Source organism: Myodes glareolus, chromosome 23 (assembly GCF_982192425.1).
Source record: "Myodes glareolus chromosome 23, mMyoGla1.1, whole genome shotgun sequence".
Lineage (NCBI taxonomy): Eukaryota > Metazoa > Chordata > Mammalia > Rodentia > Cricetidae > Myodes > Myodes glareolus.
This window is the reverse complement of record NC_142048.1, coordinates 2627938-2652778: the sequence shown is the minus strand read 5'-3', so window position 1 is coordinate 2652778 and position 24841 is coordinate 2627938. Positions and strand designations below refer to the sequence as shown.

The 24841-nt window shown below is 43.4% G+C and overlaps 1 protein-coding gene across 1 annotated transcript in view; it reads left to right on the top strand.

The window, feature by feature from the left end:
* The first annotated feature begins 15417 nt into the window (after nt 1-15417).
* Nucleotides 15418-24841, top strand: part of LOC125395660 (uncharacterized) — a 29941-nt gene continuing 20517 nt past the window's right edge. The window contains exon 1 of the mRNA XM_087900919.1: nt 15418-15554. The gene's annotated coding sequence lies outside the window, so the exon portion shown is untranslated. The remainder of the gene's footprint in view (nt 15555-24841) is intronic.

Here is a 24841-nt window from a genome sequence, read left to right as displayed (position 1 = left end):
TTTAAGAGGCCAGAGCACAGGCAGAAGAAATCAGAACCCTCTGCAGCTCTTTTCTGAGGGTAATTAGAAAGCTGATTGTGCTGTGGCTTTATGACTCTTATAATCCAGTTCAGCCTGGTCTTCTGTGCTCATCTTCACAGTCGGAAATAAGATAATAACAAATTCCAAGAGAATGGAGAGAACTGAAATCATTTTTAATATTTAATTCTGCAGAAAGACATAGCAACATAGACAAAAGGAAAAAAATAGTTGCTGATTTGGAACAAGACAATGTTGTCCCCCCCCCCATTCTCCAGGGTAGAAATTCCTGTCCTCTTCTCCCATAGGGCAGGTCTGCCATCTTCTCAATTTTCTCGTCTCACTGGTTTAGCATACAAAACCTTATCTAATGAATAATTTGGGATTTGAGGTGTAAGACCCCGCACTTTTCAGTGGATATCCACACCCGACCCAGGCGCGCACTTTCCCGAACTCGGGCCCACGAGAATGGATGACTGTCCTGAGGGTTAAAAGAGACACACACAAAAAGAGACCTTTGCTCATTTACCAGAGTAAATGGCCACTTTATTAAACTCAAGTCGGGTATTTATAGAAGTGGGCAAGCAGGAACAAAAGGGCAAGGCCTCCTCCCATCCAGGAGCAGGAGGAGAAGATTAAAGGCCCCCGGCACCTCTGGCAGAATCAGCTGGGGGAGGCAGGCTATGGAGCCCACTACTAAAACCTTGAATACAGGTGGAATCACCATAACAAAGAGAGCCAGGTTCTTGCTAAGTTATCCCCTCAAGTCAGTGCTAGAGCAGAATCTTCAGGGAGCCGGAGGTCACACGGCCCTGCGAATCTCCAGGAGAAGGAAAAAAGACTTTTGGTACCTACAAGTCTCCCTTTAAATATATATAAAATATGATGACAAAACCTGCCTTAGGCGTCACTGGGAAATAGCCAGACAAATCCGGATCTGTCTTCAGGATGACGCCTCAGGTCCAGACGCTCCCTGTCTTAGATTGGAAAAGCCTGCCCAGTGATCTAGACCCGTCTCTGGTTAATGCCATCCTCCAACACGTTCAGTCAGTTTTATGCTGAAAGATACTCCAAGGCAAACGCCTACTAGGGCCAGGCCGTGGCGGACCTGAAGCCACTGGTCAGGTGAAGACACTCCAGCATACGTATACATAAGCATTCCTGGAAGAGACAGTGCTTGCACAATATCTGAAACGTTGACTCAGAATAGAGCCCTTGAGTAGGGCTACAGCACCGGCAAATGGGACCCCTGGTATGACTAGTCAAACTAAATTAGAGCCAATTAGCAATTTTGTATTCCGGGGTCTGAGAAAAAGCAGCAAAATCTTAACCTGCGACCAGCAGAGGTCAAAATCCACACCCAGTTGTAAAGATTGACTACAACGTCCAATTGTGAATTTAGATACTTTGAATAGTATGGTAATTCTTTGTATCTGGCAAGGTTTTAGCCTTGAGCACCCAATGCTGCTATCAGGGCAGGGGAAGTAGCTGTTTTCCCCTCAGGGGGTCAAGCAGTCTTGGCTGAAAGGGACAGATCAGGCAAAGCGACAGAAAGCTGGGAAAGGGGTAAAATCAGGCGCTGGATCATCTCTCAGGAATCTGCCAACTCCGCTGCTGCCTCCGCCACCGTGTCCGTGGGATCTCTTGATCTCGTCTCATCCTCAGGTTTCTGAACAGAGGAATCTACGGTCCATACCAGACATTTAGGGACCCAGATCGGAAGCTCTGCATCCTGTGGAAATATGCAAACCGCTCCTCTGCCCCAAATTAAGACCCGGTCCGGACCACACCAAGTGCCGTTTGCCAGATTTTTTCACTTCACTAAGGGCTTCCCGGGGGAGCTAGGCTGCCAATGATTCTTGGCCGCCGTACGGGAGCCAGCATCCACAGTCAGAAAGTTTAAAATGTATAAAATGAACGATAGATGCTCTCTGGGGGTAGAACTGTAATCCCCCCTTTTAGTTTTGTGTAGATAAGCCTTAAGAGTGTGGTGAGTCCTCTCTACGACTGCCTGCCCCTGGGGGTTATGGGGTATACCGGTTTTGTGAGAAATATGAAACTCCTGGCAGAACTTAGCAAAACTAGCACTGGTATATGCTGGTCCGTTGTCCGTTTTGAGAGATTTAGGGACCCCCATGTAGGCAAAAGCCTGAAGGCAGTGGCTTTTAACATCCCGTAATTTTTTTCCTGTATGAGCTGAGGCAAAGATAAGGTGTGAATATGTGTCCACAGTTGTGTGAACATACTGCAAACGTCCAAAAGAAGGAACGTGGGTAACATCCATCTGCCGTAAATGGTTGGGAGCCAGCCCACGCGGGTTAATTCCCAAATGGGGAACAGTTAAAAGTTCTACACATGAAGGGCACTTCTTAACAATATCAGTGGCTTGCTCCCGAGATATTTTATAATGAAATCTCAAAGACCCAGCATTGAGATGAAAGTGATTATGAGCTTTCTTAGCAGCTTCATAAGAGTCTTGACTAACTGTATAAACCTGGCGAGTGAGTTCATCAGCCAAGGCATTGCCTTTACTCAGGGGGCCAGGAAGATCGCTATGTGCCCTCAAATGTCCCACGTATATGGGAACAGACCTGGCCCAAAGCAATGCTTGAATAGCCAGGAGCTGAATCTGGACTCGAGACACAGAAGCAATATAAGCTGCAGTTTCTAAAGGTGCAAGAATTTTGCTAATATACTGACTGTCAGTATAGAGGTTAAATGGAATGTCAGCATATTTTTCCAAGGCCAGTTGTACTGCGATTAATTTAGTTATCTGAGCAGAGTTAGTATCAACGGCTCGGGTGCAAACATCAGGCGCAAAACTTCCTGGCAAGACCTGTTAGCATTTTTCATAGGCTAATAGCTTTACTGCTGGCAAGTAAGAATTAATATCCCCAAGAGTACGGCTGCCCACCTCTAAGAGGCGGTTTATAAATGCAGAATAAGACTCTGTAGGTCCCTGTACAATTTTTGAGAGTAGTTCTCCTGTTCCTTCAACTGATAGAGATGTGCAGGCCTTTATCGCCGCGGCAGCCACTAGAGCGCAAACTGTGGGATCGTAAGTGGTTTGTACTGTGAGATCAGAATATTGACCCCCTGTAAGTAACACATCAAGGTCATGCTGGGAGAAACTGGCGGCGGCATTAAGCCCCGCGGATTCCTTGCAAATCCTTTGCAAATCACCTCTCCACAGTAAAAATTCACCCCCAGAGAGACAGGCCTTGCAAAGCTGTATCCAATCGCTGGGCGTAAGGTTGAGCTTAACGAAGGACTCCAGCAATGTCACAGTGAAGGAAGCGCGAGTATCATAAGCAACGACCACCTCCTTTAATTGCTTGACCATCTTAAAGGTCAGAGAGTCAGGCTGTCTGATACTAAGTACTTGTTGGCCAAGAGTTTCTTCAGTAGGATAGACTGACCTATCTCTACCGAGATTATCAGGCCTGTTTGAAAACTCTCGAGCTCCCGCCTCCAGATTAACAGGGGCGAAAGCTGTAGCACAACAGTTTGGGGTAGCAGAAAATGCTCTTTGCGGAAGAGGCCTGATGGGGGCATCTCTGCTAGTGGCCCCGCCTTCCTCCTTCTCTAGCTGTTTGGTTAGAAGTGTGATTTCGCCTTTTAATATTTTCTCTTTTTTATCTAAATTATCAATGCTTTTGACTTCTTGATCCTCAAAACTCCTGATAGAGCTCACAGATTCTACTTTCTGAATTTTCTCAAGGGTTTTGTTCAAAACCTCTAACTGTTCCTTCACTAAAACATCTTCACTAAGGAGGGCATCTCTGATAAGACGCCATGGCGAATAGATCGCTAGGGGGACGGCTTTAGTTCCCCGTTCTCTCTGTGCAACACGTAGATCAGCCCTAACTTGTTCCCAGTCCTTGATATTAAGGTTCCCATTCAGAGAGAACCAAGGACTGAGCTCTGAAATTACCTTGATGGTCCCTTGTTCTGTGTCACCTTTGATCCTGGTGCCTAACTTTTTCACAAGCTGCAGTAGCTGATCTGCTAACTGTCCTTCTAACTCCGGAGTGGACATTTCAGCACCCATTTTCCTAAAAATCAAACTATTCAAACTATTCATCCCCTTATCACATGTGCACAATTGCACATTACAAAACTGGCCACGATTCCGGATCGTGAGGGGGCCCTCACCTCTATTGGGGTTCTCGTGGTGGATCCACTGACGGCAGGACGCGATTCTTCAATTTTTCTTCAAAGCCCACCCAGGGACGCCATCTGTAGGACCCCGCACTTTTCAGTGGATATCCACACCCGACCCAGGCGCGCGCTTTCCCGAACTCGGGCCCACGAGAATGGATGATTGTCCTGAGGGTTAAAAGAGACACACACAAAAAGAGACCTTTGCTCATTTACCAGAGTAAATGGCCACTTTATTAAACTCAAGTCGGGTATTTATAGAAGTGGGCAAGCAGGAACAAAAGGGCAAGGCCTCCTCCCATCCAGGAGCAGGAGGAGAAGATTAAAGGCCCCCGGCGCCTCTGGCAGAATCAGCTGGGGGAGGCAGGCTATGGAGCCCACTACTAAAACCTTGAATACAGGTGGAATCACCATAACAAAGAGAGCCAGGTTCTTGCTAAGTTATCCCCTCAAGTCAGTGCTAGAGCAGAATCTCCAGGGAGCCGGAGGTCACACGGCCCTGCAAATCTCCAGGAGAAGGAAAAAAGACTTTTGGTACCTACATTGAGGCGTCTTATTTTTCTTATCATATTTTCTTATCTTATTTTTCTTACATAGCAGACTGTAGGGCCCGGTCTACCCTTGCTCCTTGGGGTGAATATCGAGGACAGTTTCTGGCCAGCCGGCTAGCATCCTGTTTGCTTCTGTGCGCCCTCTGCCCTAGCCTGGTGATTAGCTGAAGGGCATTGTTTCATCTTTGGTATGGTAATTTCCCATCACCCGGGAGGAAATCCTTTTGCAGCAACCAGATTCCCCCTGCCTGGGAGGTAATCCTTTTGCAGCAGCCAAAGTATATGAGTTTTGTAAAAAGCTGAATAAAGTCGCATTCAGCTGATCTCCTTTCAAATGATCCAGGTCTCTTGTGTGTTTCTTTCAATCTCCAGGCCTTTGCCTGGACAGGTACAGTTGAGAGCGAACTGTACCGAGAGGGTAACACAGATTCGGGTGTTACAGCAGACCACCTGTAATTCTCCAACTCTCAGCGTTCTCAGATATGGGCAGGGACCAGCCACAGCTAGGGAAGAAAGTGCCTAGTACCTACTGCTTATCTGTAACTCGTGAGCGCTAAATGCATCTCATGTTGAAATGGACAACAGTCTAAATCTATGGTTCTCAACCTGTGGGTCACGACACTCAAAGCCCATTGGGAAACACAGGTTTACATTACAAACCATAAAAGTAGCAAAATTGAAGTTATGAAGTACCAAAAATTGTATGGTTGGGGGTCATCACAGCATGAGGAGTTATGTTAAAGGGTCACAGCATCAGGAAGGTTGAGAACCACAGTTGAGAACCCTCTGAACTCAGGAAGCATAGGCAGCAGGATCTGGATTTCAACGTCAGCTATTGTTGCATGATGTGCTTGAGATTAGCAGGGCCTAGAGAAATTCTATCTTGAGAAAACAAAATTAATAAATAAATAATTCATGTCAAATATTTAAAAATGAAATAAACAATACATGCCAAAAGGGAAACAAAATTATTAGGGCATTTAAAAAATATGGACTTTATAAAGAAAGATATTAGATCTTTGAAACAGTGAAATGAAAGAACCTGGTGCTATTCCTTTGCTCTGGTCCCTTTAAGGGGCAAACCACGCCCACTTCCAGCCACTTCTGACCTCCTGGTCACCATCTTAACTCTTCTTCTTCTGTCCCTTTCTCTTGGCGTGTGCACACGTGTCTCCTTTGTCTCTCTGTCTCTCTGTCTCTTCTTTAAGTAATAAATGTTTAGCTTTATGTTTAGCCTTACGTCTATTTACTATTATCCGCTGCACCCGCCCACCTGACTCGCCCAGCCGCATGGCAGGACCAGCCTGCCAGCCTGGAGATCTTGCAGGGACTCACAGCCGACCTTGTCAGACTAGCGGCTGCTCTGCGAGCCTGCCGGGAAACATGCCATCATTAAACAACACCTGGCTTCTGCCAAAAGCTCATAGCTTAAGATCATTCATTAAATCCACACAGTTGATAAGCTCCTAACTACATTGACTTTAATAATGGTGGAGGCACTGGGAGGGTAGGCTGAAATAATTTATCAGAGTTGCTAGGGTCAGAAATTTGGCCCTAGCTGCCCTAATAAGCTTGGACACCATCCTCAATAGGCAAGTTATACAGGCAAGCAATAGTTTAAAGCAAAAAAATAATATTCAGTAGATTACACCGGTGATGAGAGACTCAAAGAAGTCTAGGGACCCCAGGTCCCACTCCTGAATCCATAAAGTAGGTTATGGTTTAATAGACGGTAAGAGGTCAGCGTGGCTGGGTAGTTCTGGTGAAGGAATAGTCTGTAAGGGACTTTCTGGAGAGAGCTAACAGAGGTGGCACAATTTACCCTGTAAATAGATTGTGGCAATATACTGTTTGATCCTAGCGTCCAATCACCGGCGAGGAGGAGTCGCCCCAAGAGACCATCTCTCACATCACAGCTGATGTAAAAGCATGAGGATTTTATTAATTCTGTCATGACAGGGTCCTCCAGCAGTTGGGAGGCTAGAAGACCCTGAATGGTTGGTACAGGTTATTTTTAAAGGGAAAAACCACAGAAGGAAGGGGTGTTTGGGGGTTGTTCTTTAACTATTATGATTGGCTTATTCAAAAGGGCTATTACCAATAATTGGCTGGAGAGTGGTTGCCAGATCAGATAAGGTAAAGGGACACTTCTGAGGGTCACTTTGCCCCTTCCCAGGAACTAAGTCAAAATATCAGTAGCTGAGTCAACACTGAAGGGTTATCTTGCCCCTATTCAGGGAGATGGAAAGTTCCCAACATCTCAGTACATGCATGCATAGCTGTTATGTCCTTGGTTACCAGGGGAGGAGGGGAAGTGCTTAGAGTTGTCAGAAATGGCTTCAGAATTGTCTTAAAGTTCTACAATACAACGGGATGGGCCCAGACTTATTTGAAAGGAGAAAATGTGCTGACCACTAGTGTTGATCTCTGTTTGAATGTGAACAGCTGCCTCACATTCCTGCCAGTTGGGACATTGTTCAAAAATTTCATCTTTCTTCTGAGACTCAAAGTAGTTTTTATTTTTTAATATTTATTTCTTTTACTTTATGTGTTTGAATGTTTTGCCTGCATGCACGTATGTGCACCACACTCGTGCCTGTTGGATCTGATGGAGCTGGAGATATAGATGGTTGTAAACCTCCATGTGGATACTGGGAATCCAACCCAGGTCCTTTGCAAGAGCAAGTGTTGAAAACATCCATTAACTGCTCCAGTCCATTGGCTCATCTGCAAGCCAATGCCATGGTCATCTCCACACCCCGAAGTCTGCTGTACACAGTTCATATAGCTTCTCTTGTGGGTCAGATTCACTCCAGGTTTTTCCTCTGCAGATATCATACAATCCTTGCATATCTAACATCTAACCTAAGAAGCTCTCTGGAGCTTTGCTACAAGATTCTATGACTCAATTACTCTTGTATTTTACATACTTACACACCATTATATGGTACTTCTCTTCAATGATCAGAATTTAAGTGGTAGAAATAATGATTCTTTCTCAAAAATTTTGCTTCTTTTTCTTACGACTTCATGTCCTGATAGCCTAGAAATCTTGGTTGCAAAAGGAAGATACTGTTTACAAGGAGGCAAGAGCAACATTTCATAGATCTAGAAGCTACTATTTCCCACTTCACTTCACTTCAGTCTTTGGGCTCCTGATGCTGTGAAGTTACAGTGCTATCTGGGTTGATTGACATCCAGACTTTTAATGTATGTTGTTTATAACTTCTTCCAACTGCCCCTGAAGGACCCCAACTCGCTTTAGCTACAGTTATGTCGTTTTGCAAAGGTTCACACAAACAAGCTCAGTTCAGGGAAAGGTCCCTGGAATGCTGAGCAAAGCAGGATACCTGAGGTCAGAACGAGGGCAGCCTTATCAGGCTGTGAGACAGGAGATTTATGGTCAGACATCTGGCGAGATATCCAGGACAGCCTTATCAGGCTGTGGGACAGGGGATTTATGATCAGACATCTGGTCTGGATGGGAACAAAGACTTCAAAAGGCAACCATATGTGCTTTAGGATAGAGTCAGGTCAGTTATCTGGTTTCTTTGATCCAGGCCAAGGACCATGGGGCCTGCCCTCCAATTCACCCCTCGCCTCATTCAAACTGGCCAATGGGATCCCTGTAACCGTGCTTTTGCTTCTGTACTTTGCTTCTGCCTACCCCAAACCTTATATAAACTACCCCAAAGCACAGCTCGGGGTGCTCAGTTCTCCATGTGGCTGCAGCACCCACAGGCCTGTGAACAATAAAATTGCCTCTTCTTCTTGCATCCAGTGGCTCTCGGACCTGGTTCTTGGGCACGGGTCTCCACGTGTGTAAGACACCCTCTGGGTACTCTTTCATTTGATGTCAGAAGTGGGATTGTGGAAGATCCCTGCCCAACCCACCCGACAACCCACCGGGAGGTAAGCTGGCTAGCCACTATTTGTCCTTGTCTGTCTGTTGTCTTGTCCTGTCTTGATGTATTGATTTGATGTAATGCGCAGCATCTGTATTCTGTAGACCTGGATCCACGGTCATTTGTTGAGAAGGAGCTGACAGCTCAGAACTCCCCCCCCCAACCCGGGGGATGCCCCAGGGGATCTGGAGAGCCCGAGGGGCTCAGTGTGAATCCTAGAAATTTGTGCGTCTGTAGGGTGGAGTTTTCACTTCCCCATCTGAATTTGTACTTTTCGTTTGTCGCCAAAGTCGCGCTTTGCATTGCCGGCTGTCTGTTCTGTCTATATGTCGTGTCTTTGTTTTTGTATATCTGTTCGTACTCGTACCATGGGACAGAAAACAGTAAGTATCCACCTCTGACCCTTGCTCTAACTTTAGAGAGAAGTTGCAGACCAAGCCATGGAAATCTGAGAGACGGCAAGCAGTCTGCTTCCTGGAATGGCCACCAGGAGAGCTTATCCAGGGAACTCCCCTACTCTGGGTAAAACCATTTTGTTGCAGAGCACGGTGCAGGTGATAGCGGCAGTCTGCCCCTCCCCTGTCTCTTTTCCCATGCAGGAGCAATAAAACAGAAAACTCTGCCTTCCTGATACCCAGTCCGACCACCCGCTTGCTGTTGCGATTGCCAAGCCCCGCCCTGAATGTGCGTGGCGCCACACTCGGTTAGTTCCCGGTGGCAACGGGCGCCCCGATGAGAGCAATGGCTGGACTTGCCAAACAGCTCCTTGGGGGTGGTTGTGATGGAGGCGGCGCGTGCTCTGGCGGGGCAGTGAGGCGGTGCACGCTCTGAGGCCGCGATGAGCAGGCGGGTGCTGCATGAGCGGGGAAGGAGGGCTGCCTTAGACAATCCCGGGTGCTCCCTCCCCTTATAGCCAATGCCAAGGTCTTCCCAGCTCCTACTGACAGGGATGTCTTCAAGGGTCTGTCAGCCCTGATAGCATCTCTCTAGGGACGCTCTGTTCCAGTCATCACGTGCTGTGTCCAGGGTAAATCTTCTGGTTTAAAAATTGAGGGGAATTAAGCTGAGTCATTTTAAAAAATGTGCCTATAAAAAAACTATAGATTGTTGGTTTCTATATTTCTTACTACGCAGTATGTTAAAAAAAATAAAATAAAGTAACTTCCAGCTCTGTTTAGATGGTCACAGGACTACGTTGTCTTCAAGAACTATCGCTATTGTTAGTCTTCTGCTGCCACTTTAAGAACTAACCACGCCCACCCCGGCCACTTTTGGACCTCCCCCACAGCCATCTTCTCTCTCTGTCTCTGGTGTGTGGGCGCGCGCGTGTGTGTGTGTGTGTGTGTGTGTGTGTGTGTGTGTGTGTGTTTGTTTTGTGTCGTATGTACGTGTGTCTTTGTTCTCTCTATGTTTGTTTATGTTTTTCTTTCTTTAAGTAATAAATGTCTAGCTTTAAGTATAGCCTTATGTCTATTTACCCCGCCGTCCACCGCCTGACTCTGCCGCTCGCCCGGGGACCCTGACTCCCTCCCCCCCCTGCATGGCACTGCCACTTGCAGCTGCTCAGCGAGCTGTCCAGGACATCCCACCATCATATTATTTTAAAAAAGAACAATAGCTGTAAAAGCCCTGGCCCTGAGCCAGGACCATGTAAACGGTCCATGTTTAGATCTGAAATTGAATGCTCACAATGCTTATGATGGGTTGGGGGCCCCCCGAGTTGCCCCACATGGTGAAGATCATCTGAAGCCTCTCAACCCACTATAATGGCAATGATGATGTTGCTAAATGATGAGGTTAAATTAAAATGGCCTTTTGATTCTTTATAATATTTATGGCTATTTAAAAACATGATTTCCATTTATTATTGATATAAAGGAGATACATTATGGGTTGTTTTCAGATTCTGCCTATGATAAAATTCCACATTCTCTTAAGCGTAAATTGTCAAACAATATTTTTTTAAATGTTTATTTATTTATTTATTATGTATACAATATTCTTTCTGTGTGTATGCCTGAAGGCCAGAAGAGGGCACCAGACCTCATTACAGATGGTTGTGAGCCACCACGTGGTTGCTGGGAATTGAACTCAGGATCTTTGGAAGTGTAGGCAATGCTCTTAACCACTGAGCCATCTCTCCAGCCCTAAACAATATTTTTAATCTTGGTCATTTTTACAGGGATAGGGATAAGACAAAATCTCATAGTTGTTTAATTTGCATTTCCCTGATGATTAAGAATGTTATATTTAAGCAAATTTTAAATATCTTTCAGTCATTTTAAGTTCATCTGTTGAGAGTTTACAGTTTAGGTCTGTAACATAATTTTTTACTGGATTATTTGTTCTTATGAGGACTAAGTTCCTAATTTTCTTATAAAGATACCTTCCCATTCTACAGGCTGATGTTATGTTCTGTTGATTATATTCTTTGCTACACAGAAAGCTTCTCAGTTCTGGAGATCTCATTTATTGATTGTTTCTCTCAATGTCTATGCCACTGAGGCTATGTTTAAAAATGTATTTAAAACCCTTTTTCTTCTATGAGGTTCAATATTGTTGGTTTTATGTTAAGGTCTTCGATTTGTTTGGATTTTAGTTTTATGCATAGAGAAATATGGATTTATTTTCATTCTTCTACATGATGATGTCCAATTAATTCTTAAAGGGGAAAAAACTGACAGTCAAAATGCTGGGCTCATGGCAAATCTCAGGGGGGCTACAAGGCACCCCACTAATTCGGCCAAGGTAAGAGAGGTTCTCCAGGGGCCAGTTAGAATCTATGTTCCTTAAATGTTTAATGAAGATTTACAGGCATCTTGCCCAACCTCTAAAAGTCAGCAGGCAGCGATAGCCATGGCTTTCATAGGGCAGTCAACATCAGATATAAGGAAGAAGTTACAGCAGATAGATAGGTTGCAAGATTATACCTTGCAGAATTTGGGGAGGCAGAGAAAAGAGAAAACCGGAGGGATCATAGACAGGAAATTTGGACTCAGACAGATAGGGAGCCTGGGCAACAGAAGAAGACCAAAGACAAATAAAGATGAACAGAGGCACCCCTTGGACAAAGGCTAGTGTGCTTATTGCAAGAAAAAGGACATTAGATACCTCTATAGATTCTTTTAAGGACGAACTATAAATTTAAAAAAAGGACACACAAATGACTCATTCCTCCCTGTTCATCCCTGAATGTATGACCAAAGCCTTTTGCTGACCAAAACGAGGGACTTTTGCTTTTCCTGCTGTTTTCAGTTCTGCAGAAGATGCAGGCGGCTTGCCTGCCTCTGCCTTCACCACGCCCTCCTCACCAGGATGACCACCTCCCCATGTCATCACCACCGGAGAAATCCTTGCCTCCTAGCAACTGCCTTGGTGCCACACTTGCCTTAAAGCCTGCATGAGCCCTGGCTGCTCACCCTGCAGTCTGCTTCCCTCACCCGTGTCAGACTGTAATAGAGCACTCACAATGCTACCACAGGTGCCCTCCTGCACCAGGCTGCTGCTCCTGTGCCCTGCTCACGTCGATGGACTATGGATCATACCAGCATCTGCAGAAAGGACAGGTGGCTGGCAGAATGGCAGGCTGAGCAGTGCCAGGCAGAGCCGGAAATAATGGCGAAGCTTGCCTGGGGCACAAGGGTGGGAGTCAGAGCCAAGCAGGTATACAAGACTGAAGGTAAGCGAAAGGTGGGGGCAGGAATGATGAACAGGAAGCAAATGATTTGGATGAATAGCCTCCCTTCAGGGATGTTGGCCCACCCAGAAGGCTGAACTTGTGGCTTTGACACAAATTCTATGGATGGCAGAGGAAATATCTACACTGACAGCAGGTATGCTTTTGCCACCACCCATATACACGGAGCAATATACAGACAAAGAGGACGGCTGACACTTGAGGAAATTTTGAGCCTCCTCACGGCCACACATTTGACAAAGAAGATAGCCAACATACATTGGTCAGGACTGAGACAGCCAATGTAATGGCTAAGAAGATCATAAAAATATCTTCCTGAGGTTTGGGATGCCCAAGGTAATCATGTCTGATAATAGACCTGCCTTTGTTGCCCAGGTAAGTCAGGGCATGGCCAAGACACTGGGGATCAATTATGCTTACCAACCCCAAAGCTCAGGTCAGATAGATAGGATATAAACTGACAAAATTGGCCCTAGAGACCAGCAAAAATGACTGAAAAAGTTGTACGTGATTTGGTGTTTCTCAGCTCTCATCATCATGTCTTTGTTCTGCTTGTGTTTTGTTTATATATGACGAGGGAGGCTCTTTCTGTTAGCGTTGTCACTGCCTCCTTTATCTATGTTAGCGTCTGTCTCTCCAACTTGGGAGTTTCCTATTATGATTTTTGTAAAAATATTTTGTTTTTAGAATGAAATTATTTCCCCTCTTCTATGCTGTTGCAGAGCAGTTTTCTCTGAATGGAAACATTTCATACAGGAGGGAGGGGAAAGGTTCACGGGGCTCTGGAGATAAATAAACACTATGTGTCTGGTGTTGTGGCTGGCTTTGTGTGTCAACTTGATGCAAGCTAGAGTCATCAGAGGAAGGAGAGTCAACTGAGGAAATGCCTCCTTGAGATCCAGTGGTAAGGCATTTTCTCATTTTAGGGATCAGTGGGGGTGGTGCTATCCCTGGTCTGGTGGTCCTGGGTTCTATAAGAAAGCTGGCTGAGCAAGCCATGGGGAGCAAGTCAGTAAGTAGCAACCCACCATGGCCTCTGCATCAGTTCCTGCTTCAGGTTCCTGCCTTGTTGAGTTCCTGTCCTGACATTGGATGAACAGTGCCATGGAAGCATAAGCCAAATAAACCCTTTCCTCCCCAACTTGCTTTTTGGTGATGGTGTTTCATCAAAGCAGCAGAAAACCTAATGAAGACATCTGGGGAAGTGGATATTGGCAAGATTCTCAAAGTACCCTTTCCAAATTTCTAGAGGATGGAGATCGATGTCAGAGGAGGGGAAACTGACCCACCAAATTGCCAGGAGGAAAGACTCTCAGACCATCATGCTGCCTGCGGCTGCACAGGGAGGCTCTGTGGACTCAGTCTTTGTCAGTTATTTCACGAATTGCTGTTTTGAGTCTTTTTTGTTCCTCAATAACCCCCTCACCCACACTATTATTAATGACCCCAATAAAAGCTCACAAGGTCACTAAGTTGGACTTTGTGCAATCTTTCTGTCTTCTGTGGCTCTCATCTGGTGAGGAGGGTGTGTATTGCCTCTTTACAGGAAGTTTGTCAGTGAACATGTTCCTGTTACCCCTAAATGTAGTATTTTCAATGTTGTGCCTATCTGGGAATTCTCACTGGTAGCTACTTGTTATTTTATCTATGTCCTTATTGGATTATTTCAGTTCTTCCACTTTGTTTTCAAACTCAGATATTCATTGATCCATTCTATTGATGAGGTTATCCACAGTTCTTTTTATTTGACTATTTTTCTTTAATTTCTGAATTTCAGATAGATTTTTCTCTTTGTTGAGTTTCTCTTTCATATTACCCATCACCTTCCTTATTCTGTTCAGTTGTTTGTGTCTTTGAACATGTCTATAATCATTATTTGAGTTCTCATTCTGGGATTTCATTTAGCTTGCTCTCACTGGATGTCATTGCTGTAGGGTTAATGTTTAAATATTTATTTATTTTATATGTAATGTGTGTGAGCCGATGTGAGTTTATCTGTAGCAAAGATACAGTGTATTTGTAGTTTATTTGTATTTTGAGATAGGGTCTCCCTGTATAGACCAGTCTGGCCTTGTTCCCACAGAGATCCGCCTGCCTCTGCGTCTGGATTTGCTGGGGTTAAAGATGTCTGCCACCATGCTCAGCATTTTTTTTTTTTTGAGACAGGGGTTGATGCTGCTGAGACTGGCCTCAAAATCAATACGTAGTGGAGAATAACCTTGAATTTATGACTCTCTGATCTTCATCACTGGTGGGCTTACAGAAAAACACCATCTTAGTTTATGTGGTTTTGAGGCATGAACCCAGGGCTTTCTGAATTCCACACAACTGAGCCACATTCTTAGCTGTTCAATCAGACATTTAAAATATTTATCTTTATTTTATGTTTATTGGTGATTTACCTGTATGTTTGTATACCACATGTGTGCTTGGTGCCTATGGAGGCCAGAAGGCATTGAATTCCTTGGAACTGGAGTTACAGAAGGTTGTGAGCCTCTATGTGAGTGTTTTGTATGGAGCCTGGATCCTCTGCTGGAACCAGTGCTCTTAACCGCTGAGCCATGTCTCCAGCCCTCAATTACTCTTAATTTTTTTCTGTAGCTTTATATGTGAAGGAGAAGAGTACTTGAGAACATTCCAGAAGTTACAAGTTCTCTAAGGACTGTTTAAGAAAAAATTATGGCTAGACATGCTGACTTAGGGCCTACAACCTCAGAATTTAGGAGGGTTAAAAGTGAGAGACTCTTGCGGACTCTCAGCAAGACTCTCAACAGAAATATGACCCTCCTGAGCTGTCAGAACCGAACATTAGTTTCTTACGTGGACTTTTCCTAGATATCTCAGAGTCACAAAATTGGCTAGATACTGTCAACTATTTTCGTTGGCCAGGGTAATTTAGTAGGTCGCACCTACAAGAACACGAGAGCCATGAGCCTATGTTTCCACCAGCTGGCCCCCACAACACTAGCCAACGTTTTCAAAGAGCACAGCCTAAGAAGATCGTAGAGGAGCTGCTTCTGTCACTCAGCACACGCAGAGCAGTTCTAGCCAATCAGAGCCTCCAGACAATCAGAAGCTTCTGGGAGGCAGGGGGCGGGTTTTTTCCGGCCGCCATGCTAGCTAAGGGTCCTTCACCGAGGCTGAGGGAGGTTGCTGAGGGCGCTGTTGCCCGGAGCTGTGAAGAGAACGGAGGAGAGCTCGGCAGCTGCGAGCTGCGCCATGGTGAGCGCGGGACCGCGGTCCCCAGGCGGGGAGGAACGATCTACTGAGCTGCGGGAGCCTGTGTGCTGGGTCCTCCCCGCGCTGAGGGAGCGGGCCGGGGACACGGAGTCCGCCCAGAGACCTGGGCCCTGGCCTGGCCTGCGGCCTGTGCGCGCGCATTCGCCTTGATCGGCCTCTTTCGCGCCTGCGCTGGGCTGGAGGCCCCCTACCTGCGTGTGTGTGTGTGTGTGTGTGTGTGTGTGTGTGGGTGGGTGGGTGGGTGGGTGTGGGTATGGGTGTGTGCGCGCGCGCGCGCGCGCGCGCGAGTGGTGGGGTGATACCACCTTTGCACAAGTTCACCTTTTGGTGCCGCGCTGGAAGACAGCTTGCTCGACTGAGGTTCTTTGTGGTGTCTTCTAGAAGTTATGAATTTCACACTCCACATGTAGATATAGAATCCATTTCAGGTTAATTTTGCGACATCTGTAAAGTCTTTATCCAGTGAGTTTCTTTGCAAAGGTGTTCAGAAGCAGCTTTGGAAAAGATTCTCATTAATTTTTTCGTTTGTTTGTTCTTCTGCCAAACATCCTTTGTTTATATTTTTCTTTATTTCTATTTATGTGTTTGTTAATATTTTTTCTCAAATGGTACGTTGTCTTGAGTACTGATGTCTGATGGGAAGTGTTAGAGTCAGGAAGCATTGCAGTTGGTTCCTCTGTATTGTGTTCATCATTTCTTTCCTTCATTTCTGCACATCTTTTATAATTTGTTTCGTGTTAGGATATATATGTTTTAGGATTTTTATTAGAGGTATGTTGAGCTTCTAGTTTAAACTGGTACCTGACGTCTCATTATTGAGACTTCCTGTCATGAATGTGCTATGTTAGAAATACGAATGAACACACTTGTGTCTTCCAATAGTATCAGAACTTTTTTTGTACATTTTTATTGATATTTATTGAGCTCTACATTTTTCTCTGCTCCCCTCCCAGTCTCTCCTCTCCCCCACTTCAATTCTCCCCCAACGTTCCCATGCTCCCAATTTACTCAGGAGATCTTGTATTTTTCTACTTTCTACTTCTCATGTAGATTATATCGATGTAAGTCTCTCTTAGTGTCCTCTTTGTTGTCTAAGTTCTCTGGGATTGTGGTTTGCAGGCCGGATTTCTTTGCTTTATGTTTAAAACCCCACTGAGTGAGTACATGTGATAATTGTCTTTCTCTGTCTGGGTTACCTCACTCAAAATAGTGCTTTCTAACTCCATCCATTTTCCTGCAAAATTGAAGCTGTCATTAATTTTTTTCTGCTGTGTAGTACTCCATTGTGTAAATGTACCACATTTTCCTTATCCATTCTTTGGTCGAGGGGCATTTAGGTTGTTTCCAGGTTCTGACTATGACAAACAATGCTGTTATGAACATAGTTGCGCACATGCCCTTGTGGCATGATTGAGCATCCTTTGGATATATACCCCAAAGTGGTATTATTGGGTCTTGAGGAAGGTTGTTTTCTAATTTTCTGAGAAATCGCCATATCCAAAGGGGCTGTACCAATTTGCACTTCCACCAGCAATGGAGAAGTGTTCCCTTTACCCAACACCCTTTCCAGCATAAGCTGTCCTCAGTGTTTTTGATCTTGGCTATTCTTACAGGTGTTAAGATGGAATCTCAGAGTTGTTTTGATTTGCATTTCTCTGATGACTAAGGAGGTTGAACATTTGCTTAAGTGTCTTTGAGCCATTTTAGATTCCTCTGTTGAGAGTTCTCTGTTTAGGTCTGTACTCCATTTTTTTTTAATTGGATTATGTATTCTTTTGATGACCAATTTCTTGAATTCTTTGTATATTTTGGAGATCAGACCTCTGTCTGATGTGGGGTTAGTGAAGATCTTTTCCCATTCTGTAGGCTGTCGTTTTGTCTTGTTGACCATGTCCTTTGCTTTACAGAAGCTTTTCAGTTTCAGGAGGTCCCATTTATTGTTTTTCTCAGTGTCTGTGCTGCTGGGGTTATATTTAGGAAGTGGTCTCCTGTGTCAATGTGTTCAAATGTACTTCCCACTTTCTCTTCTATAAGGTTCAGTGTGGCTGGCTTTATGTTGAGGTCTTTGATTCATTTGGACTTGAGTTTTGTGTATGCTGATAGATATGGGTCTATTTTCATTCTTCTACATGTTGATATTCAGTTATGCCAGCACCACTTGTTAAATATGCTTTCTTTTTTCCATTTGTTATTTTTTGCTTCTTTATCAAAGATCAGGTGTTTGAAGATGTGTGGATTGATATCTAGATCTTCTATTCAGTTCCATTGGTCCTCCTGTCTGTTCTTATGCCAATACCAGGCTGTTTTCAGTACTGTAGCTCTGTATTAGAGTTTGAAGTCAGGGATTGTGATGCCTCCAGAAGTTCTTTTTTTGCCCAAGATTATTTTGGCTATCCTGTTTTTTTTTTTTTTTTTCCCCATGTGAAATTGAGTACTGCTCTTTCGAGGTCTGTGAAGAATTTTCCTGGGATTTTGATGGGCATTGCGTTGAATCTGTAGATAGTTTTTACTAAGATTGCTATTTTTACTATGTTAATTCTGCCTACCCAAGAGCATGGGAGATCTTTCCACTTTCTGGTGTCCTTTTCAATTTCTTTCTTCAAAGATTTAAATTTCTTGTCATACAAGTCTTCCATTTGTTTGGTTAGAGTTACTCAGAGATATTTTACGCTATTTGTGGCTATTGTGAAGGGTGTTGATTTTCTGATATCTTCCTCAGCCCTTTTATCATCTGTGTATAGGAGGGCTACTAAGTTTTTTTTTTTTTTTTTTTTTGAGTTAATCTTGTATCCTGGTATGTAACATGAAGGGCCGGCTTGTTGGGGTATCTGTTCCTGCCCGGAACCCCACAGCTGGCAAGTCTCAGAGAAAATCAATTACACAGAGATCTCTATAAGTTATAAAGCTGATTGGCCCATTAGGTCAGGCTACTTATTAGTTCTTATGACTTATTTTTTTTAAATTTATTTATTTATTTATTTGTTTATAAAAATTTCCACTTCCTCCCCTCCTCCCCATACCCTCCCATTACTCCCACTCCCTCTCCTCCTCCCCCCTCCCTCTCCTCCTCCCTCTCCAGTCCTAAGAGCAGTCAGGGTTTCCTGCCCTGTGGGAAGTTCAAGTTCCTCCCCTCTCCCTCCAGGTCTAGGAAGGTGAGCATCCAAACAGACTAGGATCCCAAAAAACCAGTACATGCAGACAAAACAAGACCCAGTGCCATTGTCAATGGCTTCTCAGTCAGCCCCCATGTCAGCCACATTCAGAGACTCTGGTTTGATCACATGCTCGTTCAATCCCAGTCCAGCTGACCTTGGTGAGCTCTCATTCGATCAGTCCCCTTGTATCAGAGGGTGAACGCACCCCTTGCAGTCCTGATTTCCTTTTTCATGATCTCCCTCCTTCTGCTCCTCATTTGGACCTTGGGGGCTCAGTCCAGTGCTCCAATGTGGATCTCCGTCTCTATCTCCATCCATCGTCAGATGAAGGTTCCCTCTGGTCCTGCCTTTCTTGCTCACGTTCTCCCTCCTTCTGCTTCTCATTTGGGCCTAGGGAGTTAAGTCCAGTGTTCCAATATGTGTCTCTGTCTCAATCTCCATCCATCGCCAGATGAATCTTGAATTTTGCATATCTATGGTGATATGCAAAATATTCATCAGTATGGTTATGGGCCAAGGCCAGTTCAGGCACCCTCTTCTCTGCTGCCCAGGGAACAATCTGGGGACCTCTCCTTGGGCCTGGGAACCCCTCCAGAATCAAGTCTCTTGCAAACCCTAAATTGGCTCCCTTAGTTGAGATATATACTTCCCTGCTCCCATATCCATCCTTCCCCCCATCCCATTCCCCCAAGCCATTCCCAATCCTTCCCCTCTCCCTTCTCTCTAACCATCTCCCCTTACTTCCATCCCCCAACCCCATGCACCCAAGTTTGCCTGGCAATCTTGTCTACTTCCAATATCCAGGAGGATAACTATATGATTTTCTTCAGGTTCACCTTCTTATTTAGCTTCTCTAGGATCACGAATTATAGGCTCAAAGACCTTTAACTATGGCTAGAATCCACTTATGAGTGAGTACATACCATATTCCTCTTTTTGGGTCTGGGCTACCTCACTCAGTAAAGTGTTTTCTATTTCCATCCATTTGCATGCAAATTTCAAGATGTCATTGTTTTTTACCGCTGAGTAAAACTCTAATGTGTATATGTTCCACACCTTTTTTAACCATTCTTCAATTGAGGGGCACCTAGGTTGTTTCCAGGTTCTGGCTATTACAAATAGTACTGCTATGAACATAGTTGAACAAATGCTTTTGTAGTATGATAGGGCATCTCTTGGGTATATTCCCAAGAGTGGAATTGCTGGGTCCTGAGGGAGGTTGACTCCCAGTTTCCTGAGAAACTGCCACACTGATTTCCACAGTGGCTGCACAAGTTTGCATTCCCACCAACAATGGATGAGTGTTCCCCTCACTCCACATCCTCTCTAGCATAGGCTATCATTGGTGTTTTTAAGTTTGGCTATTCTGACAGGTGTAAGATGGTATCTCAAAGTTGTTTTGATTTGCATTTCCCTGATCGCTAAGGAGGTTGAGCATGACCTTAAGTGCCTTTTGGCCATTCGAAGTTCATCTGTTGTGAATTCTCTGTTAAGTTCAGTACCCCATTTTTTAATTGGGTTAATTAGAGTTTTAGTGTCTAATTTCTTGAGTTCTTTGTATATTTTGGAGATCAGACCTTTGTCTGATGAGGGGTTTGTGAAGATCTTCTCCCAGTCGGAAGGTAGCCTTTTTGTCTTACAGTGTCCTTTGCTTTGCAGAAGCTTCTCAGTTTCAGTAGGTCCCATTTATTCATTGATTCTCTTGTTGTCTGTGCTACTGGGATTCTACTTAGGAAGTGGTCTCCTGTGCCTATATCTTGTAGACTACTTCCCACTTTCTCTTCTGTCAGGTTCAAAGTGGTCGGATTAATGATGATGTCTTTAATCCATTTGGACTTGATTTTTGTGCGTGGTGATAGATATGGATCTACTTTCATTCTTCTACAGGTTGACATCCAGTTATGCCAGCACCATTTGTTAAAGATGCTTTCCTTCTTCCATTGTATACCTTTAGCTCCCTTGTCGAAAATCAGGTGTTCATAGGTTTGTGGGTTAATATCCGGGTCTTCTATTCGATTCCATAGGTCGACTTCTCTGTTATTATGCCAATACTAAGCTGTTTTCAATACTGTCGCTCTGTAATAGAGTTTGAAGTCAGGGATGATAATGCCTCCAGAAGTTCCTTTATTGTATAAGATTGTTTTGGCTATCCTGGGTTTTTTGTTTTGCCATATAAACTTGATTATTCTCTCAAGGTTTGTGAAGAAGTTTGATGGGATTTTGATGGGGATTGCATTGAATCTATAGATTGCTTTTGGTAGAATTGCCATTTTTACTCTGTTGATTCTCCCAATCCAAGAGCAGGGGAGGTCTTTCCATTTTCTGGTATCCTCCTCAATTTCTTTCTTCAAAGACTTAAAGTTCTTGTCAAATAGGTCTTTCACTTCCTTGGTTAGAGTTACCCCAAGATATTTTATGCTATTTGTGGCTATCGTGAAAGGTGATGTTTCTCTGATTTCCCTCTCTGCTTCTTTATCCTTTGTGTATAGGAGGGCAACTGATTTTTTGGAGTTGATCTTGTATCCTGCCACATTACTAAAGGTGTTTATCAGCTGTAGGAGTTCTTTGGTAGAGCTTTTGGGGTCACTTATGTACACTATCATATTGTCTGCAAATAACGAAAGTTTAACTTCATCCTTTCCAATTCGAATCCCCTTGTTCCCCTTATGTTGTCTTATTGCTATTGCTAGAACTTCAAGCACTATATTGAAGAGGTATGGAGAGAGTGGACAGCCTTGTCGTGTTCCTGATTTTAGTGGAATGGCTTTGAGTTTCTCTCTATTCAATTTGATGTTAGCTGTCGACTTGCTATATATTTCTTTTATTATATTTAGGTATGATCCTCGTATCCCCAATCTCTCCATCACCTTTATCATAAAGGGGTGTTGAATTTTGTCAAATGCTTTTTCAGCATCCAATGAAATGATCATATGGTTTTTTCTTTCTGCTTATTTATATGATGGATTACATTGTTAGATTTGCATATGTTGAACCAGCCCTGCATCTCTGGGATGAAGCCCACTTGATCATAATGGATAATTTTTCTAATGTATTCTTGGATTCGGTTTGCCAGTATTTTATTGAGTATTTTAGCGTCAATGTTCATGAGTGAGATTGGTCTGTAATTCTCTTTCTTGGTTGTGTCTTTGTGTGGTTTGGTATCAAGGTAACTGTAGCTTCATAAAAAGAGTTTGGCAATGACTCTTCTGTTTCTATATTGTGAAATACATTAAGGAGTGTAGGTATTAGCTCTTCCTGGAAGTTCTGGTAAAATTCTGCATTGATACCATCTGGTCCTGGGTTTTTTTGGTGGGGAGGTTTCTGATGACAGCTTCTAATTCTTCACGACTGACAGGTCTATTTAGATTGTTCACCTGGTCTTGGTTCAACTTTGGTATATGGTACTTATCTAAAAAAATGTCCATTTCTTTTACATTTTCCAATTTTGTGGCATACAGGCTTTTGTAGTAAGATCTAATGATTCTCTGAATTTCCTCTGTTTCTGTGGTTATGTCCCCCTTTTCATTTCTGATTTTATTAATTTGCATGTTCTCTCTCTGCCGTTTGATTAGTTTGGAGAGGGGTTTGTCAATCTTGTTGATTTTTTTTTTTTCTCTAAGAACCAGCTTTTTGTTTCATTGATTCTTTGGATTGTTTTCTGTGTTTCTATTTTGTTGATTTCAGCCCTCAGTTTGATTATTTCCAGTCTTCTACTCCTCCTGGGTGAATCAGCTTCTTTTTTTTCTAGAGCTTTCAAGTGTGCTGTTTTTGTCTCCAATGTGTGCTTTCTTCGTTTTCTTTAATTGGGCCCTTAGTGCTATGAACTTTCCTCTTAGCACTGCTTTCATAGTGTCTCATAGGTTTGAGTATGTTGTGTCTTTATTTTCATTAAATTCAAGGAAGACTTTAATTTCTTTCTTAATTTCGTACTTGACCCAGGGGTGATTTAGTATTTGACTGTTCAACTTCCATGAGTTTGTTGGCTTCCTGGGGGTAGCATTGTTGTTGAATTCTAACTTTAATCCATGGTGGTCTGACTAGACACAGGTGGTTACTAATTTTTTTTGTATCTGTGGAAGTTTGCTTTGTTACCGAGTATGTGGTCAATTTTTGAGAAGGTTCCATGAGCTGCAGAGAAAAAGGTATATTCTTTCCCTTTTGGGTGGAATGTTCTATAGATGTCTGTTAAGTTCATTTGATTCAATACCTCCAATAATTCTCTTATTTCTCTGTTAGGTTTCTGTCTGATTGACCTTTCCATTGGTGAGAGAGGTGTGTTGAAGTCTCCTACTATTAGTGTGTGTGGTTTGATGACTGCCTTGAGTTCTAGAAGTTTTTCTTTACATAAGTGGGTGGCTTTATATTAGGGGCATAGATATCAGGATTGAGACTTCTTCCTGATGGATTGTTCCTGTTATAAGTATGAAATGCCCATCTCCATCTCTTCTGATTGATTTTAGTTTGAAGTCGATTTTGTTAGAAATTATAATGGCCACACCCGCTTGTTTCTTAGGTCCATTTGCTTGGAAAACCTTTTCCCAACCCTTTACCCTGAGTAGGTGTCTGTCTTTGTGGTTGAGGTGTGTTTCTTGTAAGCAGCAGAATGTTGGATCATGTTTTCGTATCCAATCTCTAAGTCTGTGCCTTTTTATAGGTGAATTGAGTCCATTGATATTAAGTGATATTAATGACCAGTGGTTGTTGACTCCGGTTATTTATTTATTATTTTTTTGGGTAGTAGAGTGTATGTGTTTTCCTTCTTTGAGTTGTGCTTGTGAAGGGTCGCTAGCTGTCTGAGTTATTGTAGGTAGTGTTGGGAATGTTGGATTCCTTGGATTGTGATTTTCCTTCTAATACTTTCTGTAAGGCTGGATTTGTAGCTACGTATTGTTTAAATTTTTTTTTTTGTTCTGGAATATTTTGTTTTCTCCGTTGATAGTGAACGATAGCTTGACTGTAGTCTGGGCTTGCATCCATGGTCTCTTAGTTTCTGCAGTACCTCTATCCAGGACCTTCTGGCTTTCATGGTTTCCATAGAGAAGTCCGGTGTAAGTCTGATAGGTTTACCTTTATAAGTTACTTGACCATTTTCCTTTGCAGCTCTTAATACTCTTTCTTTAATCTGAATGCTTTGTGTTTTGATTATTATATGGCGAGGGGATATTTTTTTTTTCGGTGTTCTGTATGCTTCTTGAACCTTCATAGGAATATCATTCTTTAGGTTGAGAAAGTTTTCTTCTATAATTTTGTTGAATATATTTTCTGGATCTTTGATCTGCAATTCTTCTTCTTCTTCTACCCCTATTATTCTTAGATTTGGTTTTTTTTATTATGTCCCAGATTTCCTGAATGTTTTGTGATGAGAATTTGTTGGATTTCCTGTTTTCTTTGGTCAGAGCGTTTATTTTCTCTATGGTGTCTTCATAATCTGAGATTCGTTCTTCTATCTCTTATATTCTATTGGTTATGCTTGTTTCTGAAGTCTCTGTTTGTTTACCTCGATTTTTCATATCCAGCCGGCCCTCGGTTTGTGTTTTCTTCATTGCCTCCATTTCAGCTTTCAATTCTTGAACTGTTTCCATTACCTGTTTGATTGTTTTTTCTTGGTTTCCCAGGGTGTCTTTTATGGACTTACTCATTTCTTCAAACTTTTTGTTATATTTCTCTTCCATTTCTTTACTCATTTTTTCAATCTTTAAGTGAGTTATTCATACCCTGTTTAAGGGACTCTATTGCTTTCATAATGACACTGTTTTCCACTTCTTCCGGAACAGGGTGTTCAAGTCCTTCTGTAGTAAGATTGCTGGGATCTGGTGTTTTCATATTGTTTTTCAGATTGTTGGAGGAATTCTTGCCTTGGCGTCTGCCCATCTCTTCCTTCAAATGTTCTTTAATGGATCTTCTGGTACTGGGTCAGGTTCCCCCCCCCCCCCCCCAATGATGAATCTTCTGCAAGAGGATCAGTGCCCCTTGGTGGCCAGGATTCTTGGTGAGCTGATGCAGGGCCTACCTTTCCCCTTATGACTTATCTTAACCCATTATTCTTATCTATGTTAGCCATATGGCTCGGTACCTTTTTCAGCTGTCAGCTCACATGTTGCTTCTTCAGTGATC